At 48.7% G+C, this 20,213-nt stretch overlaps 1 long non-coding RNA gene across 1 annotated transcript; it reads left to right on the top strand.

The window, feature by feature from the left end:
• Nucleotides 1-3,971: 3,971 nt before the first annotated feature.
• On the top strand, nt 3,972-8,322 carry LOC129384521 (uncharacterized). Its single transcript, XR_008612233.2, has 2 exons — nt 3,972-4,218; nt 5,570-8,322. It is a non-coding gene; the product is annotated as an uncharacterized lncRNA (long non-coding RNA).
• Nucleotides 8,323-20,213: the final 11,891 nt, after the last annotated feature.

Genomic DNA, 20,213 nt, shown 5'->3' with positions numbered 1-20,213 from the left:
TTAAGAATCTGTCACACACTGCATATAACTACGCACGAAATAGAAGTACACACTACACTGGCAAGTAAAAATTTGCGACTCTTTACGAGTCCCGTCGGGAAAAGGAAGAAATGGGTTGCTACGGTAAATGTTAGCTAAAGCACGCACAGCCATATTTCACAGCGGGGAAAAATATTCCCGGCTCTCTCGCAGAACCAAAGACCACGCGACAGTGCATAGCCGATACCAAGCAGATATCGAATCTTTGGGTAGAAGTCCAGCAGAACGAATGACCTAAAGAAATGGTGAGAGCGATGCTAGCGTGAGCGTGCCTGTACGAGTGAGAACATGTACCGCTTCTTTGAAGCTAGCCGCTCCGGTGTGGCTCCGATCATCCCAGGCGATTTGTGTGCAGAACGTCGCGTACACGCCCTTGCGCGTTTTGCGCGGTAGCGTAGTAGTGAGCTAGCTTCATGCACGCTTCTTCGCCGCGCAAATGGTGCTCGAGTGCGACGCTTACCTCGAGGCGACAACGCGCCGATTGGCGCTCCTTTCGCTTACGCAAGCAGCGCACATTCGGATCGGTCCAACTCAAAGAGGCAGCCGAGAACGGTGGCATGTTTCGGTTATCGCCTATTAAAATTGTACAGTACACCTTCAACGGCAACCCGCCGCGCTAGATAAAGATGCTTACTGCGGTAGTTTTGACGATGATAGGCGATAAGACGCGCCCTTCCCGTACAAAAATGACTGTTGATAAACCATTGGTATATTGTTGGGGAATTGTTGAAACAACGGACTTCAACAAATTTTCAAAAGCAGTTAAGTTCGCTCAACACTTGCACAACAATATTACCATTGAGTGTTCTCAATAAACAATTTATTGGGCAATTTGTGTTGAATTTTGTAGTTGTTTTTTCTTGTGTAGCAGTTGAGTCCAGTATCAATAATCAGGACTCGCATATGAAGACATACCAAAAATTAAATGCGAAGTGTTCCAACCTCTTTGCTGTCACTTTGCGGCAGGTAAGTTATCTCTCGCCTCGTTTTCATAAAAAGAAAATAATGTGTGACCGATCGGGTGGCATTGAACGTCCGCCGTCGCGCCCGGTGCTCTAACCATTAGGCCACGAACGCGCGCATGCTCCTCTCGTTCGAAAGCCAGTAAGTTCTGAAATGCTTGGCCCGTGCGCAGCGTGCCACTTCCTCGTGCTGTCGCTAAAGCTGGCGCTTTCAAGCGCCTATCTCCGGGACTGCCCCACTTTTGTAGCCGTTTTCTCTCTGTAAAAACTGCAGCGTTAGACTAGCTTCATGACCGCCCAAGTTCATAACGATTTATTTCTTCGTCGGTGTACAAATTCCATCGTCGTTTTAACATACCCTAGATGACATAGCAATTGGTACGATCCAAAATGAGCACGTTTCGGGGAGCAGAAGAATGCGAAGGTCACTCGCAAACACGGCGACTACGCGCATGTGGAGTTCCCCAAAAGTAGACACGGCGGCAGCGCGGCCGGCGATAAGACAGGCGCCGACACGCGACGACGCTACCTTCGAGCATCCGAAGCGCTGTGGGAACCGTAGGATCCAAGCGGCGCACATGCTGCAAACATACATGTGACAGATCTTCGAATTTCCTGCGACGCACCCTCCGTCCGGAAAGTAAATATAGCTTTTTGTATCCAACGGCCGTGGTACTATAGATCAAACAACGAACACGCTTTGAGATCGCAGCGCGCAGCCGCTATAACGATTGACTTCAAAGAGCTTCTGATTCAGAAACAGCCGCAACTGTACAGCAGCTAATCGCTGTATTTGCGGCTGCTCGCGACTCTCGCCGTGCAATGGGGCTCTTGCATTGCCCAGGGGGCGCTGCGAAAAAGGTGCTAAAAAGCGCCCTCAGTCCTAAAATGGGTCGTACCAAGCTCGGTCGTCTGCTTCGGAAAGCACGTTTACAATATAGACCCGCCACTTTCGGTTGTGTTGTATCACGGCCTGCAGCGAATATCGGGCGCCGAAGATTTTTTCAGGAGTGGCACGCTGCGTAAAGGCAAGAAATTATGCAGTGCCGAATACGTGTATGCCGTTCAAGAATTAAGCGGCGAAGTTTTAGCGCGGTGTCAATCGCAAGTGAAGCGAGTCGCGTACGAAGTGGAACTTCAGGTAAGGTTTGCACGCTGCTAGATTCAGGCGCACAAACACGAGGAAATGCTTCCTATAAATGAATCCACAGCAGCGATAAGCAGACATCATGTGTACTGAACTGCTTGAGCACACGACGGTACGCGCCGCGACGGCAGCGGTCTTTCAGCATGCCGCAATGTACGAACTGCTCGAGCGCACGATCGTACGCGCCGCGACGGCAGCGGTCTTTCGACATGCCGCGAAACGCTGGGTCTCCTGCAATCTTTGTTGACTGCATGCCGCTAAACAAGTAGTTATGCCTGCGTTGTAGTAGCGGCCATCTGTCCCTTTTAGTAACTGGTAATAAGTGATGCAATGCATATGAGCTCGCACGTACGTGCGAATCGCGCTGCAGCGCGAGCTCGTGCGCTGCTCGCTTGATGTAGCTTTTAATGACAACGCTCGAAAATCGATCTGCTGTAATCAATACTATCTTGCTGCGCTGCCTCAACATGCTGGCTTGAGGTCAAGTATGAGCACATTTAACTCTCTAACCTGTGCTGCTCGTAGTGGGGTAGTGAATTGTCACCGAATCAGCCCGGCCATCTGTGGTCATTTGCACGCACCTGGGCACTTCACCACTTCGCACCGGTCGAATTGTTAATTGTCGCTGTGGCCGGGTTTCGAATCGTGAATCACCAGCCATGCCTGCTGCTATGTCGGTCTGCCATCGGGACTGTAGGTGCAAAAGACCAAATTTTAGAACGCAGATCTATAATCAAGCAAGCTTCAAGACAGGTGAAGCAGTCAGCATGGCGCGAAGTTTCGCTTACCCAGCGCGACGAACTGCAGTTATACAGCGCGCCCGACGCTCCGCTTCGTGAGGCCTTGAAGGGAAACGATAGAATCGGATGTTGGGATTCAAGTCTTCTTGTTCATGGCAGCCCACGACGCAGCAGTATCGACGGTGATGCTTTTTCGATGCTGAGCTAGGTCCCTCCGGATCGGCGTCGCCGATTCCTTCTGCTTCCAGCATTACTTCCCACGGCACACGGAGAGTCCGTTTTCGTTAAACTATAGGCTGCGACCAGCTCGCAGCGTGGTCGGCGTGGTCTGTGAGAAGTGACGAGCCTTTTCGCACTCGCAACAGGGCAGAAAAAAGTGCGAATCGACGCAAAACTCGGCCTAGAAACGTGCTTCGCCACAGCCAGGGCTCAGTACGACCCAAGCTGGTACGACCCAAATGTCGTTTCCCGCGCCGCCACCAGGCGCCGCTACTATACATCAAACTCCAGCGCAAGACGCCCATTGCGCCTCGCCGAACTGTCGTCCTCTCGTCTCCCAAGCCTGCAGGACAGGTCCCGTATGTTCAGTTAAATAGAAGAACACCAAAGGGAAATGAAAGAAATACAGGTAGCGGACTCTTATCATACCTTACTTGTCACCTCGTCATCTGCAAAGGTGCGATAAACCATTCTAGTAGCGTTACTTTCGTAAAGATGATAAAATTAGTAGTAATTTAGACTTCTAGGTGGCGCTACCAACGTCAAGGTAGCGTTCGGGTGTGTGTGTGTGCGCACGCGGTTGTAACCGTTGTAGCTTCGTTTTGAGCACACTTTTTCAACAGTACACATCGTTACCGCTAGTTTCATAGTCTCATATTTTGGTCGTATTATTTATTGTTTACGCTATAAATTAGGTTGTTCTTAAAGCTTTATAAAGGTTAGTGGATGAAAAATTATTACCAATTAGTTAGTGGTTTTTCCGTGCGGTTATTTTGTGTTTGAAAGGTTTTTATAACTCCATACGATAGTGAAGCTGTGAACGGCTTTCGGACCCAGTTAGTTTGTGCCGTTGTGTATTGGGTGGTGGATCACGCCTCGTGCTTTTTGATGAAAGTATTCTTTCTTTGCGGACATCATGACGCACATTTTAGTGAAATGCTTTAACGACGATAAGTGGGACGTTTATCCGTTGAAGTCGCTGGCTGACCCAGCTACTTGTCTTCGACTGATGTGCGAGCCTGGCTGTTTTGATGAGCTGCGCGGCAGAGGTCATGATGCCCGTTGAAGAGAAGGCACCCCGAAACAGTCGCAGCCGAACTTCTGCAGATAGGTAAGTAATCTCGTTTTCTTGGGCACGTAGCTTTTTTTCTATTTTGACATTGACAAGCGTGAGATGTTAAGCACACCGTTCACTTTCTTCAAGTAAACCATATGCCCCGGAGCGAAAGCGCGCGATACGCATTTCGTAACTATGGCGGCCGCCGTGGCAATTTGGGGCTGGAGGTCGTGGATACGATCCCTGCGGTGGTCGCATGCCAAAGGAGCGGAATGCAAAAACGCTCGTGCATTGTGCATTGTATGCACGTAAAAATTTCCAGGAAGTCAAAATTAATACGGAGTCCCCAACTACAACCTGCCTCATAATCAGATCGTTGGTTTCGCACGTAGGACATCATAATTATTTTTTTTTAATCCGTAGTGGCTCATCGGATACCATGCGGTTAGTGTGATCACTTTTTGTGCCGTAGCGGTTAAGCGCGCCTCGATTTAGGTTGCGCCTAATGATGCGGCGCACCGCAAAATATATTTTGCCTCTTTGGGATTTGCGGAGAACGGCCTACCGATTAGTCACAGCTTCCGCGCGGTGACTGTACACGGATACACAGCGCAAATGAACAGAGGTGTGGTGACGACTTCGACAAAGAACACAGCCGCCGACGGGCTCGCCTTATCGCCTGTCACCGTCAAAACTACCGCAGTAAGCATCTTTATCTAGCGCGGCGCGTTTCTGTTGAAGGCGTACTGTACAATTTTAATTGGCGATAACCGAAACATGCCACCGTTCTCTGCTGCCTCTTTGAGCTGGGCCGATCCGAATGTGCGTTGCTTGCAGAAGCGAAAGGAGCGCCACTCGGCGCGTTGTCGCCTCGAGCACCGTTTGCGCGGTGAAGAATGACGGGTGCATGAAGCTAGCTCACTGCGCAGACGCTACTGCGCAAAACGCGCAAGGGCGTGTACGCGACGTTCTGCACACAAATCGCGTGGGATGATCGGAGACACGCCGGAGCGGCTAGCTTCAAAGAAACGGTGCATGTTCTCACTCGTACAGGCACGCTCACGCTCGCATCGCTCTCGGCGTATCTTTAGGTCATTCCTGCTGCTGGACTTCTACCCAAAGATTCGATATCTGCTTAGTATCGGCTATGCACTGTCGCGTGGTCTTTGGTTCTGCGAGAGAGCCGGGAATATTTCTCCCCACTGTGAAACATCGCTGTGCGTGTCTTAGCTAACATTTACCGTAGTGACCCATTTCTTCCTTTTCTAGACAGCACTCGTAAAGAGTCGCAAATTTTTACTTGCCAGTATAGTGTGTACTTCTATTTTGTGCGTAGTTATGTGCAGTGTGTGGCAGATTCTGAATCCGCGCAATCTGATTTTCTGTCCGCATTCCCTTCTCGCAGGTTAGGCATGCAGCAAATGCACAGATGCTAAATTGTTCTACGTCAAGAGCAGCTTGGCGTCATGCAAGAGACACCCGTTGATATGTGGCTGATTCACTAGCAAGCTCGCATCTCTGTTGCGACTCTCCATCAAGTGGGATATTTAACTATTTTTTTCTGCTGCTCTGTGGTGTACTAGCTGCCGCGCATGGACGCTGTGAAGGCTTACTTTCGATTTGCTCTGGCTTTTAGTAGTAAAGGATGGGCTACCTTTTGAGGGGAGGTATTTCCTTTTGCTTGCGAGAATGTTTACCAGCCTAACCAAGTGATACGTGCGTACTGGAAACAGCAGCGCGAACAGAGACGGACGACGAAATAGGTAGGAGCAACACCAGCGCAAGTTCAACTAAGTTTATTTTTGGAGACAGAGGTATTAAAGACGCTGGTCAACTTGACAAAGGTAAAAAGCCGTGCATGTGTGGCAGAAACAGCCACGAGCGACAAGAGAAAAAATATGAGAAAGCCATGCCATGTAGAATAAACGTGCGTGAAAAACGAGAACTATCGGACAAATCTTTCGAAAAAGCGAAATATTTGTCCGATGAGTGATACTACCCAACGAGAAATACCCTTGAGAACTGGAAGTCTTTCCCAATAAGGGCAACAGATATTTTGGTTATGCATTTGTTTCGTTTGTGATCAATAAATATTGCTTCTGGAACTCCTCATGTGTTGAGGTATAGAGCAGGAAGAACTGTTGTTTCATCACACCAGAACACAAGAAGACTTATGGAAGAATTATTTATTGACCACGAAAAAAAAATTCATAAGCAAGATTTCGGTGACCCTTAGTGGGAAAGAGTTGCTGCAGTATTTCTCATTAATATCACTTACAGGACAAACCTTTCAGTTTTCATGTGTTTTTTTTTGTTTTTGACGCACATCTTTGTTCTACGGGATATGTCTTTCGGTCCTTTTTTTTGTTGTGGCGGGCTGTTTCTGCTGCACATCCATGGCTTTTTCATTGTGAAGTTGGCCAATGTATTTAAAATCTTTGTCTTCACGAATAAACTTCTAGTTGAGTCAGCGTTCATCTGTGTTCCTACCTTAATTCATCCTTCTCGTTTCTGTTTGTGTGGTTGTCAAATATAAATGTACACCGAATTGGCGAAGTGTCCATAGAATTGATACATGAAATATTTGCGCTGTTTATTTCAGGAAGAACGCTATAGGGTCTTATCTTCTCTGTTTTTAACACTGATGTACATTTTTCTAGTTCAACTTCAAGGAATCCCCTGAGGAAGCCAATAAGAGTGATGGTAACTTCATTTGTGTAAGATTTATGAATTTCATCCATTCAAGGCATTGCATGTCACATGCCTGTAGGTATGCAAGTATTCGTACTTTTTAAACATACTAAGCTCTAGTTTTCGGTTCTCATGACGCTGCTCTGTACTGTGCTGCATTCTCCAGGCGCAGGAACCTCCTTTATGCCGTCAGTGCATGGGTTCTTTTTGTATATATTGGAGAAACAATTGTCTTGAGCTTAAATATGCATGTATATCACTTGTAATTTTTTTCAACACGGGTGCTGTATCTCCCCCCGTCTTTCTTACTCCTTTGTCCCAATTTTTATGCAACTTTTATGTATTTTATGCAATAAAATTCTGGTAGCATTTTAATAGCATTTTACCTGCGCAATTGAGGTCATTGGTTTTTCGTATGCGCATTTATTTGCGTTTTTCACTGTCTCACCAATCTGGCTGTCCAGTCATTGAAACCTTTTCCCATCCTTTATGACAATTTCTGGGGTACTTGATACTGCAAGTGCAGGTGACCATCTATTTGGCTCATTGGAATTGTGTTAGCAATGTGTTACTACCAATTTTCTGTGCTAAATAATTATTTTTTCTCTTATCGTTCAAGGTGTTAGCCTTGCCTTATCTCTTTATTGAATGAGGTACCACTTAGTTGCTGGGTATAGTGAAAACGGCCTCAAAAAGTGCTCTAATTAGCTTTGTGCAAATCCAGAAAAATTAACTCAAAATGAGCTCACTAAATTGAGCAAATGCCACCAACAAACTATTCCGTACCTCAATTTAACATATAGAAATGGTGTACTGTTCTTGCAAACCTGGCTCGTCAGAAACATGATTCAGGTGTTCAGCATGCCCGACAACTTTCTAAAGGATGTCTCATCAATTAATAGCTAAGTTGAGTGATGTTATTTTATAAAATAATTGGGCAACCTGAAAATATATGCATCTCGAAGACAGAAAGCCCAGACAAGTCTACTTTGGTACTTCATTAAATTTTAATCGCGGTGAAAGACGTGTGCTAAAGCTTGTATATATTTACGTGAAGTCATTTGTTTCAAGTCTGTTATTTTGCCTGCTCACAGTCAGCCGTAACTTTTCCTGTGATGGGTTAGTGTGCGAAACATTTTAATGTAACGTATCCAGATGTCTAGTGTGTATCGACACGCAAGCAGCTTCAAGTGTTCATGTGTTCAAAGTTGGTTAAAAGGGTTGGTTAAAAAGCCCTGCCTTTTGAGTCGCTTTGCCTTCTAGTCATAAACTTAAGTCGCAAGTAAAGACCACAATGGTCGTTTTGATTTAATTCATATGTATAGGTTTTTTCAGATGTATTTACACTGTGAAGAGTGCTGTAGGTACTAGCCTATGTCTCCAGGTTCGATGTAGTGGTGCCTTATGTACTGTAATAATGTTTCATGGGCACGCATCTTTAGTGTAAATAAACTTACTTCAAATTGATCAGTCCATCCTTTGCTTTTGTTTGTGTTTGTGAATGTTATGAGCAGGCACCGGGGCATGCAAGTGTGAATAGCAAAGCAATTTCAATATATGAATAAAGATCCACTAGCCCAACGAAATGTTAATCATATTTCAATGGCCACTTCTGAAATCTCAACAGGGCCACAATCTACTTTTCAGTGCTGTGACAACAATAACTCAAGAACAGGTCAACGGAACTACCACAACGTCAGTTCAATGCAGCATCAATGGTAACCCAACAACCATTCAACAAAATAAACACAACGAGCCCTCTAAGCGCAATGGAATTTCAATGGTAACTTAACAATTATTCAACAATGAGACACCCAATGGTGTTTCAATTAAATTTCAGTGGCCAATATTCAAGACCACTCAACAGTTAGCCCAACAATTCTCCAACAAAATTTCCACAATTCCTCAATGAAAAACTCAACATTGACGAATAATAATTCAATGCCTTCTCAATAATTTTTTTTGTACGGGTTCGGCGGCTGTGTTCTTTGGCGACGTCGTCACCACACCTCTGTTCATTTGCGTTGTGTATCTGTGTACAGTCACCGTGCGGAAGCTGTGACTAATCGGTTGGCCGTTCTCCACAAGTCCCAATGAGGCGAAATATATTTCGCGGTGCGCCGCATCATTAGCTGCAAGCTAAATCGAGGCGCGCTTAACCGATACGGCATAAAAGGTGATCACACTAACCGTATGGTATACGATGAGCCACCACGGATGAAAAAAAAATAATTATGATGTCCTACGTACCAAACCAACGATCTGATTATGAGGCAGGGCGTAGTTGGTGACTCCGTATTAATTTTGACTTCCTGGAAATTTTTACGTGCATACAATGCAAATTCCACGAGCGTTTTTGCATTACGCTCCTTTGGAATGCGGCCGCTGCAGGGATCGTATCCACGACCTCGAGCCCCAAATTGCCACGGCCGCCACCATAGTTACGAAATGCGTAAGCGTGAAGTGCAACACTCCCTTCCGGTACGAGTGTGGTACAAGCGTAGCAGAGCTGCACACCTGCTGCACAATAATTTGTCGCGGCTCTCCTAAGCTCGTAGAGCCTGCCTAAATACCTTGAAAGGCAGCGCGCCTCTCACGTATCGAAACGCGATAACAAGCGCTTAGACGGCCCACGTGAGCCCCTATGAAAGATGACTGACCACAGTACAAAATTATCACTGTGCAGAGAAGCCGATCCTTATGTTCACTTTGTGTTCTCTCATACAAATTAAGGAAACGTTATTAGACAGGAACAAATGAAGCAATGCAATTTTACGCACGCAGGGCGCCGCTGCCTCTTCGCCTACCATTGTTTCAAACGAAGTGACGGCGGCAGCGAGAGTTAGTATCGCGCGCTTCTGCTCCGGGGCATGCGGTTTGCTTGAAGTGAACGGTGTGCTTAACATCTCACGCTTGTCATTGTCAAAATAGAAAGAACGGCTACGTGCTCAAGAAAACGAGATTACTTACCTATCTGCAGAAGTTCGGCTGCGACTGTTTCGAGGTGCCTTCTCTCCAACAGGCATCATGACCTCTGCCGCGCAACTCATCAAAACAACCAGGCTCGCACATTAGTCGAAGACTAGTAGCTGGGTGAGCCAACGACTTCAACAGATAAACGTCCCACTTATCGTCGTTAAATCATTTCACTAAAATGTGCGTCACGATGTCCGAAAAGAAAAAAATACTTTCATCAAAAAGCACGAGGCGTGAACCACCGCACAAGTGCGCGAACTGCAACCAAGTAACTGAGTCCGAAAGCCGTTCACAGCTTCACTATCGTATTGAGTTATAAAAACCTTTCAAACACTAAATAACAACACTGAAAAAGCACTAAATAATTAGAAATCATTTCTCATCCACTAACCTTCATAAATTTTTAAGAACAACCTAATTTGTAGCGTAAACAATAAAAACTTCGACCAAAAAATGCGACTACGAAACTAGCGGTAACTATGCATACTGTTGCAAAAGTGTGCGCAAAACGAAGCTACGACGGTTGCAACCGCGTGCGCGCGCGCACACGCACACACACAGAGACGCACCCGAACGCTACCTTGACGTTTGTAGCGCCACGTACGATTAAAAATTACTACTAATTTTGCTACTTTTGCAAAAGTAACGCTTTTAAAATTAGTTTGTAGCGCCTTCGCAGATGACGAAGTGCCAAGTAAGATATGATAAGAGTCCGGTGCCTGTATTTCTTTCATTTCCCTGTGGTGTTGTTCTCTTTCACTGAACATACGAGACCTGCAGGCGTGGGAGATGAGAGGACGACAGTCCGGCGAGGCTCAAATAAATCGCGTGCTTCTTGCAAGGCGAGAGTCGGGAGCAGCCGCAGATACAGCGATTAGCTGTGATACTGCTGCGGCTGTTGCTGAATCCGAAGCTCTTTGACGTCAATGGTTATAGCGGCTGCGCGCTGCGATCTCAAAGCGCGTTCGTTTTTTGATCTGTAGTACCACGGACATTGGATAAAAAAACTATATTTGCTTTACGGACAGAGGGTACGTCGCAGGAAATTCGAAGACCTCACACGTGTATGTTTGTAGCGTGTGCGCGCTTGCATCCTACGGTTCCCACAGCGCGTCCGATGCTCCAAGGTAACGTCGTCGCGTGTCCGCGCTTGTCTTATCGCCGGCCGCGCTGCCGCCGTGTCTACTTTTGGGGAACTCCACGTGCGCGTGGTCACCGTGTTTGCAAGTGAATTTCACATTCTTGTGCTCCACGAAACGTGCTCATTTTGGATCCTACCAATGGCTATGTCATCTAGTGTATGTTAAAACGACGATGGCATTTGTAGAGCGGCGAAAAAAATAAATCGTTATGAACTTGGGCAGTCATGAATCTAGTCTAATGTTTCAGTTTTTACGTAGCGAAAACGGCTACAAAAGTGGGGCGGTCCCGGAGATAGGCGCTTCAAAGCGCCAGCTGTAGCGACAGCACGAGGAAGTGGCACGCGGCGCACGCCTCAAGCTTCTGAGAGCTTACTGCTTTCGAATGAGAGGAGTATGCGCGCGCTCGTGGCCTATTGGTTAGAGTACCGGGCTCGACGGCCGACGTTCGATTCCACCCCATCGGTCGCACATTATTTTTTCATGAAAGCGAGGCGAAAAAAGAACCTACCTGCCGCAAAGTGACAGGAATGAGGTTGGAACGCTTCCCAATACATTTTTGGAAAGTCTTCATATGCGACTCCTAATTATTGTGTACTGGACTCAACTGCTACACAACAAAAGACAACTAGAAAAATCAACACAAATTACCCAATAAATTGTTTATTGAGAACACGCAACGGTAATATTGTTGTGCAAGGGTTGAGTGAACTCAAATGCTCTTGAAAATTTGTTGAAGTCCGTTGTTTCAACAATTTCCCAACAATATATCAATGGTTAATCAACAGTCATTTTTGTACGGTTCCCCCCCCCCCCCGTTATTCCTGCCCCTCCTATCGACTCTCATGATGGCAGCTCGAAACCGTAATCTTACACTCTAGCAGTGGAACTGCCGCTTCTTTGGCCAGCAGCGTCATGTGGTTCACCAACTGCTGTCCTGCACAACAGGGACCGACATCCTTGCCCTGTAGGAACCCTGCAACCCACTTACCGTCCCCGGCTTTACTCCTAGTTTGCCCACATCCCTCCCCAGTGCTCCCGGGTACCGCTCAATCACCACCATCTCCCATCCCCTAGCGATTCGAAACATTGGTCACCTAATTGAGCTGGTACCTCAACATGCTCGAGCTAACAGTCTCCTTATCCTAAATGTATATAACCACCCAACGTGCCTACAAAGCAACTTCAAACTCCTCTTTACACTTGCGAAGCGGATAGCAAACAAGTGCCGCTTACTCGTTGTAGGAGATTTTAATGCACCGCATACGGCCTGAGGTTACCCACATGACACACCGAAAGGCCGTCGGGTGTGGTCCAAGCGGCAAGTAATTTGGATCAGGTACTGGGTGATCAAAAGCGTAGGCGTTTGGCTTTTGAAGAAGATCACTGGAAACTTGCTTCCTTTGTCGCAGCCCACCATCGCCGACTGGAGGAACTATGCCCCTGATGTCGTGTAGGACGAGCTACTGTGGCAACATTCACTCGGTGGCCCTGGACGATAGTGCAAATTTACGAGTGCCGTCTTCACGGCAAGCCAAAGTACAATCGAGGCCACTTGATGACGGGCGACAACGTTCCGCCGAGGCGCCAAAATTACAGCGATGTTGCGGATCGTGAACCATCGGTCCTTAGTATGGTTTGTGCGAGCAGATAGGAGCTGCGACTTTTCAAGCTCGACCGATGAGACGCGGCGACGCTAGACCCCATTATTGCAGCCATTCACTCGCGGACTATTATTCATAGTGCAAGGAGGTTTATTGGACGAGTCCAACAAACAGGCGGTAGCTCTGAACAGTAGGTCGGGAGAACAAGATGGTGGTGTTCGAGCGCCGATCTCGTGCCCTCCGCTCTTGATGATGATCGGGATGTCATTATCTTCCTTTCTTCATTACAATCGCCCCCGTCGAGAAAGGTGGAGCCATCCTGGCGATATAACAGGTGGGGACAAGAGGGTCGAAGCACGACTTGAGACGGTCTACGTGAACAACATCACGTCCGCGTCGATGACGGTCGCCGTTTAGCGTAAGAGGTTCAATGACGTAGTTTACGGGCGAAGTACGGTCGACGATGCGGTAGGTACCATGATAATTTGGGAGTAGTTTGGACGACAAGCCAGGGGTGCAGGGTGGTACAAGCAGCCACACAAGTGCTCCAGGAGCGAATGTTGCAGCAGGAGAGTGGTCATCACCGCGAGCGTTTTTCTGGCGTTGTTGGTCGGCTGTAGTAAAGCACTTGGCGAGTTGTCGGCAATCTTCAGCGTAAAGGGCGGCTTCCGACACGGGCGTGCACTCTGAGGCATCTGGTGCGTATGGCAGCAACGTGTCGATAGTGTGCGTCGGCTGGCGACCGTACAGAAGAAAGAAGGGGGAATACCCGGTTGTGACTTGCGTAGCGGTGTTGTACGCGTATGTCGCAAATGGAAGAACCAGGTCCTAGTTTGATCAGATGCAACATGTGTCGCAAGCGTGTCGCCCAGTGTCCGATTAAACCGCTCAGTGAGACCGTTCGTCTGAGGGTGGTAGGCAGTACACGTCCGATGTACAATGTTGCACTGTTGGAGAAGTGCTTGGATTACACCAGAGAGAAATACGCGGCCACGGTCACTGAGGAGTTCGCGAGGAGGACCGTGTCGAAGCACAAAACGCTGGAGGATGAAAGAGGCGACATCCTCTGCTGTCGCCGTGGGAAGAGCAGCGGTTTCGGCGTATCGTGTAAGGTGGTCGACAGCAATGATAGCCCATCGGTTAACCGCCGTGTTCACAGGTAAAGGTCCATAAAGGTCAATTCCAACGCGGTAAAATGGGCGGTCTGGGCACGGAAGGGGCTGTAATGAACCTGCGGCAGGATGCGGTGGTTTTTTTTGTCGCTGACCCTCGTGGCAGCCGCGAATGAACTTGCGGACAAAGCGAAACACTCCGCGCCAGTAGTACCTTTTGCGTAAGAGTTCATAGGTCTTGAAGACACCGCCGTGAGCACACTGCGGGTCGGAGTGAAAGGACGCGCAGATTGTAGAGCGCAGCGTTCTGGGGATAACTAGCAGCCACTTCCTACGATCTGGCGAGTAGTTGCGCCGGTACAAGAGGCCATCACGGATGCTGCAGTGCGAAGCTTGGCGTCGCAATGTTCGAGTGATCGAAAGGGTGGGTGCCTCGGATAAAACGTCAAGAAGCGAAGCGATCCAGGGATCGTGGCGCTGTGCAGAGGAGATGGTGGCGACGTCAAGAGCTGACAATGGGTGGTCTATAATGAATATGGACGCAGTTTCGGTGGATAGTGGTGACAGCGACAGTGCATCAGCATCGGCATGCTTGCGTTCGGAACGATATATAACGCGGATGTCAAACTCTTGAAGTCGAAGAGCCCAACGGGCAAGGCGACCTGGTGGATTCTTCAACGAAGACAACCAACATAATGCATGATGGTCCGTAACTGCATCAAACGTGCGGCCATATAAGTAAGGGCGAAACTTGCCAAGCGCCCAGACTACAGCTAAGCATTCTTTCTCGGTGACGCTATAGTTTGACTCAGCCTTGGTGAGCGTTCTGCTTGCGTATGCGACGACATACTCTGCGAACCCAGGCTTTCGTTGTGCGAGAACAGCACCGAGGCTGACACCACTGGTGTCTGTGTGCACCTCAGTTGCAGCCGTGGGATCGTAGTGGCGCAGTATAGGTGGTGGCGTCAGGAGACGGCGAAGCGTGGAGAAGGCTTGATCACACTCAGAAGACCATGACGAAATATTGGAGGCGCTGCTTAAAAGTTGGGTCAAAGGCGCAGTTATAGAGGCGAAGTTGCGCACAAACCGACGAAAGTAGGAGCATAACCCTATGAAGCTTGGTAACTGCTTTAGAGTCGTCGGTTTGGGGAAGTCGTTCACGGCACGTAGTTTAGCGAGGTCCGGAAGCACGCCGTCCTTTGACACGACGTGACCGAGAATTGTAAGTTTTCGCGCAGCAAAGCGGCACTTCTTGAGATTTAGTTGCAGCTGAGCGGTCTTCAGGCGTTCCAGATGGGTTGCGAAATCTGGCGCAAAGACAACAATGTCGTCGAGGTAGCAGAGATACATGTGCCACTTCAAACCCCACAGAACCGAGTCCATCATGCGCTCGAAGGTGGCAGGGGCATTGCAGAGGCCGAAAGGCATGAGATTGAATTCATATAGACCGTCAGGCGTGACGAAGGCTGTCTTTGAACGGTCGGCCTCTACTAAAGCCACCTGCCAATACCCGGAATGCAAATCTAACGATGAAAAAAACCCGGCACCTTGTAGGCAATCAAGGGCATAGTCAATTCTGGGTAACGGGTACACGTCTCTTCGAATGACCTTGTTTAGGCGCCGGTAATCCACGCAGAAGCGAATTGATCCATCCTTTTTTTTTTTTAACCAGAACCACAGGTGATGCCCACGGATTTTGTGAAGGGCGAATAACGTCGCGTTTAAGCATATCGTCAACCTGGTCGGTAATAACTTGACGTTCCGCGGTGGAGTCACGGTAAGGGCGTTGTCGCACTGGCGAGTTGGAGCCGGTGTCGATGTAGTAAGCAATGGTAGAAGTTCGGCCAAGGGCACGTTGGGCAACATCGAAAGAGTCGCGTAAGTGGTAGAGCAGCTGGAGAAGAGCAGAGCGTTCAAATGGTGACAGTCCGTCTGCGATCGACGAATGGAATAGGTCGGCAGCTGGTACATCCGAAGGATTAAGAGCACTGACGACGTCGAGGTCGCGTCGAGCTGAATCTTGCTGCACGGAAACAATTTGACCGATATCAATGGGTTGCACGCACCCAAGGAATTCACCTTTAAGCAGTTTGATGGGATACGGAAGAGGATTTGTGAGGCTGAGAGCGCTTGTTCCATTCGAAATAGAGAGGGTCGAATAAGGCAGAAGAAGTGGCCTCCGACTTAGAAGGAGGCGTGATGGTTCAAAGAATGCAGCTTCATCACATATGCTGTTGCAGAACACGGGTAGCGAAACAGCTGCTGTCGGCGGAATTTCGGTATCTTCTGTTACGACTAGTTTGTATGCGGCTTGATGAGCGGGGTTGTAGGACTGGTCACACAACGGGAAGAGCTGAAGTTCAAATCTGGCACAATCAATAACGGCGTGATTATATGATAAAAAGTCCCAGCCAAGTATGATGTCGTGCGAGCAGGATGAAAGGACGATAAACTCAACAATGTAGTGCTCTTTAGCGATAAGTCGAGCAGTGCAGGCAGCTATAGGCCGAACAGGGTCTCCATTCGCTGTACTCAAGGGCATCATCGCAAAAGGCGTGGTCACCTTCCAAAGCTTGCGGCAAAGTGTGGCGTCTATAACAGAAACGGCAGCACCGGTATCGACAAGAGCATATGCACGGGTGCCTTCTACAAAAACTTCGACAATATTCGACTAGAAAGTTCGAGGACTGGAGCATTTCGACAGCGCAGTTCTTGCCTCACGGACTACGGGGGCTAGTTTCCCTCATATTCAGGGGCTGGTCGACGACGCATGGGCGACAAGGATCGGCGACGGGGTGAAGGTGAGCGACGAGACGTAGGTTGCGGATAGTCACGTGAAGACGTGCTTGTTTGGGGACCCGGACCTTCATAACGAGAGCGGGGATGATTCATGTAGTTCTGCGAACAGGCGTCTGAGTATCCTGGCACGCGACGGCGCCAGGATACTCAGGCGATACATATCGGGCGATATGACCAGGGCCACCGCATGCGAAACAGATCGGCCGGTTATCGCGCGTTCGCCAGGGATTTGCAGTCTTGGGAGCAGCCCATGTCACGGATCGCTGAATCGGGGCTGCAGCATACGACACACCATGGGGCGGTGAGGCCTGTTGAAGCTGCTGCCGCTTTACTACCTCTGCGTAACTAAGAGGCGCGGCGACAGGTTGCTGCTGAATGGGCACCGGCATGGCCTCGGAAATCTGTTCTTGGCTGACGTGTCGAAGCACGGGAGCCAACGGGATTCGTCGCTGCAGTTGCGGCTGCTATGGGAGATCCTGACGCTGAGCAAACGGCAGGAGAGACGACTGACGGGCCACCTCCTCACGCACAAATTATTTCATTTGTGCGAGAATGTATGACTGGTCAGGCACGATGTCCAGTGCAGCGAGTTGTTGACTGTACGTGTGAGATGAACGTCGGGTGAGAGCCCGCTGCCTTCTCAATTCGTCATAGCTGTGCCACAGAGTTACCACTTCAGACACTGTGCCAGGAGACTTCGCAAGAAGCATTTGAAAGACATCGTCGTCGACGCCCTTCATAATATGCTGAATTTTGGCACTTTCGCTCATTGAAGCATCGGCGCGCCTGCAGAGATCATTTATGTCCTCGATATAGGCGGTAAAAGTTTCGTTTGGTCCCTGTGCCCGTGTGCGCAGCCGTTGCTCGGCGCGTAACTTCCGCACGGCAGGGCGACCGAAAGCGGCAGATATTGCCTCCTTAAAAGCGGGCCAGTTCTCAAATTCTGATTCGTGGTTCGTATACCACAGCTTCGCCACGCAAGCCAGGTAAACGTTCGCGGTACTCAGCTTAGCAGCGTCATCCCACTTGTTGGGTCCACTAACTTTTTCGTAGGCCGACAGCCAGTCCTCGACGTCCTGGTCTTTCGTACCCGAAAATACCGGGGGCTCTCGCTGGCGAACCGGGCAGGGGCAAACGGCGGCCGGGAGAGATGGCGGCGGTTGGGCAGCGTCAGCTTGCATGGTCGAGCGCAACGTACGGGATCGGAGTTCCAGGGTGCCGGCGATGTGCGTACCCAGCACGATCCACCAAATGCAAGGAGGTTTATTGGACGAGTCCAACAAACAGGCGGTAGCTCTGAACCGTAGGTCGGGAGAACAAGATGGTGGTGTTCGAGCGGCGATCTCGTGCCCTCCGCTCTTGATGATGATCGGGATGTCATTATCTTATTTTCTTCATTACAATAGTGACGAATGGGCTTTAAGTAACTGTATTCAAGATTTAGTTGATGCTAACGGGACCAGCCTGAATCTGCACTGGCGAGACATTCAACCAAAGCCTGAACTTTTTGGACCTCATCCAGGGCGGCCACATGCAATAAAAATTGAAAGTTATTGTCAAACACTGAAGCACCACCTCGTCAACAGCGGGTACAGGGTAACTGCACCGCTGCTGGAGTCCCACTTGACATGGATGTGGCGGCAGTTAATTAAATGCCACGTGCCCTGCAAATACCCTTTCTTGCGTTTGTTAAAAACTATGGATCGCTCGGGGCTACCCAGTATGAGGTGTCTTTCCCTTCGGTTCTTATAATCCATTGCTCGGCGCTACCCGTATGAAGGAGTATCAAAAATTAAAAGAAAATAAAGCATAGTTTCCTTACACGTTGATTACATGAGTCTTTCCCGGAACTCCTGCGTGCTTACACGGCAAGCCCACGGCGAACCACTTCTGCGCTGGCCGACGCTCACTTCATCTTGCAGCCTTACTTGAGCGCGAGCAACGAGCGATCTGTTGAAACCGCTGTGCAAGAACCAGGCGGACGCCAATATGTGCTCGGAAGTGCGAGCACAAGCACGTAGCGAGCCGCAGCAAGTCAATCCAGAGGAAGGAGAAGCAGAAACGAGTTATCTGTTCGAAGCACAGTGCGAAAACGAGGTACACTCCAATTTGTGCTCGGAAATGCGTGTACAAGCACGTAACGAGCCAAGCCAATCTATTCCAGAGAAAAGAGGAGGGGGAGCGTTCCCTCGTGGTATAACGCAATACGTTTTAAATTACAAATAAGACTAATAGACATTCTGTCAACGTCTTGTAAACATTGAAATCCTTATAAGCCACATTAACTTGACTCCTAATATTGTACTAAATCCATTTATATTATAACTTGTTTGGGCATGTAGTGCACTAGGTTTAATGACAAACACGTGAGAGAAGCCACTGGCCGTGCACTGACGGTTTGATCACGTGAGCTCATGTTTGTCGACCATCATCCTTGGGCAACGCCCCAAGGGATGATGACCACCCAGAATGAATCAAGAGAAAGCACTGAAACAGGAGGCGTGCCGAGGGACAAGCATTGTCTTGGTGCCATTAGATCTTTCACCTTCGGGCCTCCCCAGAGCTCGGCGCTACTCAGTATGAAGGTGTATCACAAAGTAAAAGAAATGGCGTCCGCATACACTGGTATGTGAAAACAGTAAAGTTTAAATCACTATACTTCCGCTTTGAACGATAACGCTAAAATAGAAAAAAAGCGTGCGAAGGGGTAATTATATGGAGATATTGGAGCGAAAATGGCAACTCAGTTGTCCGATTACCGGGAGGAAGAGAATAACTGAGGACGTCAAATTACTTGGCTTCTAGCCACTACCCCGCAACCATTTCCAGAAGAGCGCTCTTACGTGTGGCTGAGCGCGCGAGTCGGGTAGCCGCGAGAAGGCGGTTGCAAGCCTCATGTCACGAGCGCAAGCGTGGGCAAGTCTTAAAGCCACGTTTCACGTGGTTCGGTTTTGCCGCTGCGCATGTGAGGTCATGGCCGTTTGAAATGTAAACAAGGTGTCGCTGCACAATTTTCGTAGCCGAATAAATGTATTTCATTACTCACCTGTTTATGTCAGCTTGCTCCAGGTACACCAGATTAGAAAAATGCAGTTGCCGCCTGTTTACCTCAATCAGGTCCCCATCCAAATACAAAGTATCAGGCGATGTTCTGTCATGCAGGTCAGCAGGGCGGACTGAGCAGGTGCCGAATAGCTGGAATTTCAGAGAAGCATTTCTTTTCTTCCCCAACGACATTCTACAATTCACCAAAAGTGCATTTGTAACAGCGTCAGGATTCCATGTGGGACTTCTGGACTGTCACTTATGCTTCGTCTCTACGTTAGAGGGGGACGTGCTGCGCTACGCCACAAATGCCTCCCGTGGTGGCGGATCGAGCGCAAACAGCGATTCAGTGCTGTAGTATTCCCTAGATTCGCAACTGTCGCTGTTTGACAGCTCCGATCTGTCATCCGAAGACATGATACCAATGGTGCAGCATGGTTGCGAATCAACTGAGCGTCTGCTCTTCAGCGCTTTCGGTCCCCACGCTCAGGGTACCGGCATGCCTCGCGCTCCATCAATTCGTCGCGCCAATTCTGCTATCACAGCCGTTACAAGGAGGGTTTGTAACCTAAATATGTCATTACCTTATCAGGATCAAAAGATCGCCGGAGTTGCCCTTTATTTTCACTTTCATTTCATCTTAATATACCCCTCAGGGCCAAGGAGAATTGGTAAATACAAAA

Source organism: Dermacentor andersoni, chromosome 5 (genome assembly GCF_023375885.2).
Source record: "Dermacentor andersoni chromosome 5, qqDerAnde1_hic_scaffold, whole genome shotgun sequence".
Classification (NCBI taxonomy): Eukaryota; Metazoa; Arthropoda; class Arachnida; order Ixodida; family Ixodidae; genus Dermacentor; species Dermacentor andersoni.
Note: the sequence above shows the minus strand (reverse complement) of the source record. Positions and strands in the feature narration are given on the sequence as shown.